The sequence below is a fragment of the Nomascus leucogenys genome, chromosome 18 (genome assembly GCF_006542625.1).
Source record: "Nomascus leucogenys isolate Asia chromosome 18, Asia_NLE_v1, whole genome shotgun sequence".
NCBI classification, from domain to species: Eukaryota; Metazoa; Chordata; class Mammalia; order Primates; family Hylobatidae; genus Nomascus; species Nomascus leucogenys.
This window is the reverse complement of record NC_044398.1, coordinates 59,218,007-59,222,360: the sequence shown is the minus strand read 5'-3', so window position 1 is coordinate 59,222,360 and position 4,354 is coordinate 59,218,007. Positions and strand designations below refer to the sequence as shown.

Sequence of the window (4,354 nt, the reverse complement as noted above, 5' to 3'; positions counted from 1 at the left end):
CATCAGAAAGGAAAGGAAAGGGAAATAAAAGGGAACCACCAAGCGGATATTGAAGCCAAAAGAGCCGCAAGGCAGGACCCTCCATTAGAAATGCTTATAGAAGGACCCCTAGTATGGGGTAATCCCCTCCGGAAAACCAAGCCCCAATACTTAGAAAAAGAAACCGAATGGGGAACCTCACGAGGACATAGTTTCCTCCCCTCAGGATGGCTAGCCACAGAAGAAGGAAAAATACTTTTGCCTGCCGCTAACCAGCGGAAATTACTTAAAACCCTTCACCAAGCCTTTCACTTAGGCATTGATCGCACCCATCGGATGGCCAAATCATTATTTACTGGACCAGGCCTTTTCAAAACTATCAAGCAGATAGTCAGGGCCTGTGAAGTGTGCCAAAGAAATAATCCCCTGCCTTATCACCAAGCTTCTTCAGGAGAACAAAAAACAAGCCATTACCCAGGAGAAGACTAGCAACTAGATTTTACCCACATGCCCAAATCTCAGGGATTTCAGTATCTACTAGTTTGGGTAGATACTTTCACTGGTTGGGCAGAGGCCTTCCCCTGTAGGACAGAAAAGTCCCAGGAGGTAATAAAGGCATTAGTTCATGAAACAATTCCCAGATTCGGACTTCCCCAAGGCTTACAGAGTGACAATGGCCCTGCTTTCAAGGCTACAGTAACCCAGGGAGTATCCCAGGTGTTAGGCATACAATATCACTTACACTGTGCCTGGAGGCCACAGTCCTCAGGGAAGGTGGAGAAAATGAACGAAACACTCAAACGACATCTAAAAAAAGCTAACCCAGGAAACCCACCTCGCATGGCCTACTCTGTTGCCTATAGCCTTACTAAGAATCTGAAACTCCCCAGAAAGCAGGACTTAGCCCATACAAAATGCTATATGGACAGCCCTTCCTAACCAATGACCTTGTGCTTGACCGAGAGACGGCCAACTTAGTTGCAGATGTCACCTCCTTAGCCAAATATCAACAAGTTCTTAAAACATTACAAGGAGGCTGTCCCCAAGAAGAGGGAAAGGAACTATTCCACTCTGGTGACATGGTATTAGTCAAGTCCCTTCCCTCTAATTCTCCATCCCTAGATACATCCTGAGAAGGACCCTACCCAGTCATTTTATCTACCCCAACCGCAGTAAAAGTGGCTGGAGTGGAGTCTTGGATACATCACACTCGAGTCAAACCCTAGATACTGCCAAAGGAACCTGAAAATCCAGGAGACAACGCTAGCTATTCCTGTGAGCCTCTAGAGGATCTGCGCCTGCTCTTCAAGTGACAACCAGGAAGAAAGTAACTAAAATCATAAATCCCCATGACCCTCCTTTATCAAATTTTTCTCTTTACTGTTCTCTTACCCTCTTTCACTCTCACTGCACCCCCTCCATGCCACTGTATGACCAGTAGCTCCCCTTACCAAGAGCGTCTATGGAGAATTCAGCTTCCTGGAAATATTGATGCCCCATTGTATAGAAGTTTATCTAAGGGAAACCCTCCCTTCACTGCCTACACCCAGATGCCCTGCAACTGCTATAACTCTGCCACACTTTGCATGCGTGTAAATACTCATTATTAGACAGGGAAAATGATTAATCCTAGTTGTCCTGGAGGACTTGGAGCCATCGTCTGTTGGACTTACTTCACCCATACCAGTATGTCTGATTGGGGTGGAGTTCAGGATCACGCAAGAGAAAAACATGTAAAGGAAGCAATCTCCCAACTGACCCAGGTACACAGCACCCCTAGCCCCTACAAAGGACTAGATCTCCCAAAACTACATGAAACCCTCCGTACCCGTACTGGCCTAGTAACCCCCACTGGGCTCCATGAGGTCTCGGCCCAAAACCCTACTAACTGTTGGATGTGCCTCCCCCTGAACTTCAGGCCATACATGTACCTGAACAATGGAACAACTTCAGCACAGAAATAAACACCACTTCTGTTTTAGTAGGACCTCCTGTTTCCAATCTGGAAATAAACCATACCTCAAACCTCACCTGTGTAAAATTTAGCAATACTATAGACACAACAAACTCCCAATGCTTCAGGTGGGTAACTCCTCCCACACGAATACTCTGCCTACCCTCAGGAATATTTTTTGTCTGTGGTACCTCAGCCTATCATTGTTTGAATGGCTCTTCAGAATCTATGTGCTTCGTGTCATTCTTAGTGCCCCCCCCCATGACCATTTACACTGAACAAGATTTATACAATCATGTTGTACCTAAGTCCCGCAACAAAAGAGTACCCATTCTTCCTTTGTTATTGGAGCAGGAGTGCTAAGCGGACTAGGTACTGGCATTGGCAGTATCACAACCTCTACTCAGTTCTACAAACTATCTCAAGAACTAAATGGTGACATGGAATGGGTTGCCGACTCCCTAGTCACCTTGCAAGATCAACTTAACTCCCTAGCAGCAGTAGTCCTTCAAAATCAAAGAGCTTTAGACTTGCTAACCGCCAAAAGAGGGGGAACCTCTTTATTTTTAGGGGAAGAATGCTGCTATTATGTTAATCAGTCCAGAATCATCACCGAGAAAGTTAAAGAAATTCGAGATTGAATACAATGTAGAGCAGAGGAGCTTCAAAACACTGGACCCTGGGGCCTCCTCAGCCAATAGATGCCCTGGATTCTCCCCTTCTTAGGACCTCTAGCAGCTATAATATTGTTACTCCTCTTTGGACCCTGTATCTTTAACCTCCTTGTAAAGTTTGTCTCTGTCATAATTGAAGCTGTAAAGCTACAAATGTTCTTCAAATGGAGCCCCAGATGCAGTCCATGACTAAAATCTACTGTGGACCCCTGGACCAGCCTGCTAGCCCATGCTCCAATGTTAATGACATCGAAGGCAACCCTCCCGAGGAAATCTCAACTGCACAACCCCTACTATGACCCAATTCAGCAGGAAGCAGTTAGAGCGGTCGTTGGCCAACCTCCCCAACAGCACTTGGGTTTTCCTGTTGAGAGGGGGGACTGAGAGACAGGACTAGCTGGATTTCCTAGGCCAACTAAGAATCCCTAAGCCTAGCTGGGAAGGTGACCACTTCCACCTTTAAACACGGGGCTTGCAACTTAGCTCACACCCAACCAATCAGATAGTAAAGAGAGCTCACTAAAATGCTAATTAGGCAAAAACAGGAGGTAAAGAAATAGCCAATCACCTATTGCCTGAGAGCACAGCGGGAAGGACAATGATTGGGATATAAACCAGGCATTCGAGCTGGCAACGGCTGCCCTCTTTGGGTCCCCTTCCTTTGTATGGGAGCTCTGTTTCCACTCTATTAAATCTTGCAACTGCAACTGCAAAAAAAAAAAAAAAAAAAAATTAAATTAAGAAGAATTAGTTTTAATTCTTATTAAATTTCTAAGAAAAACATATTCACAATTCCAGATTTCAATGTCCATCTCACCAGTTTTACTTCCTACCACAGACTGTAATTGTTCTTTCCCTTCATTAACATGAAGATCACTTTGTGATTCCTTCAATATGAGCTGGTATTATTTATTCCAAGCCTGTGTAATGTCTTTTTGGCTCATTTTACATTCTAGACATTTCTCCCTCAAAAGTTTGAAATAATGTTCTGTTAAATAAGTTGAATGACCTCGTTGTGGCATTCTTACCACTCCACCTTTCTGCAGCATTCAGCTGAGTTAAACTCACTCCTTTGAAAGTATCTCCCTAATCTATGACGCTCTGATGTCCTCATTTTCCTCCTACCACTAGCCCCCAATCTTCAGACAACCCTCTCAAATTGGCATTTGATGATTTCTCTTAAGTCCTTTTAAAACCTCACTGTCCTTCTGGAGAAGGTTTCAGCTGCTGTTTATTTGCAGTGACTCACAACCTGTATCTCACTAACAAGTCTCAAATACAACTTTATTTTTCTTCACAAATTTGTGTGTCATTCTTGTGCAGGGGCCATGCCAATTTTCTCTGTATCGTTCCAACTTTAGTATATGCACTGCTGAAGTCAGCACCCAAACATAAATTTTTAACTTAACATTACCAATCCATTCTTGCTTCTGAAAAACCAGCTCTCTTTCCTGTATTCTCTGCCTAAACTAATGGCAAAAGAATCCTTTCAGTGACTCAGGCTGGAGGCAGGCAGAACACCTGCCTTTCCCTTACTTCCCATATGTAATCAATAGCCTCACCCTGTCGATCCTATCTACCTAGTGATACTGGACTCCTTTGCATTCATTCCCAGGGCTCTTGTTCAGCTTCTCCTATATGGGCTATTGCTTTTTAATCTTGGTCAATTTGATAGGATAAAAAATGGTATCTCTTCATTGTTTTAATTTTAACTTCCTGACTTGCTAGTTATATGTTGTAACCTATC

At 43.9% G+C, this 4,354-nt stretch overlaps 1 non-coding gene across 1 annotated transcript; it reads right to left on the bottom strand.

Moving 5' to 3' along the window:
* Positions 1-3,885: 3,885 nt before the first annotated feature.
* LOC115831419 lies at positions 3,886-3,992 on the bottom strand. The gene has a single exon (XR_004026917.1). It is a non-coding gene; the product is annotated as a U6 spliceosomal RNA (small nuclear RNA).
* Between the last annotated feature and the right edge of the window lie 362 nt (positions 3,993-4,354).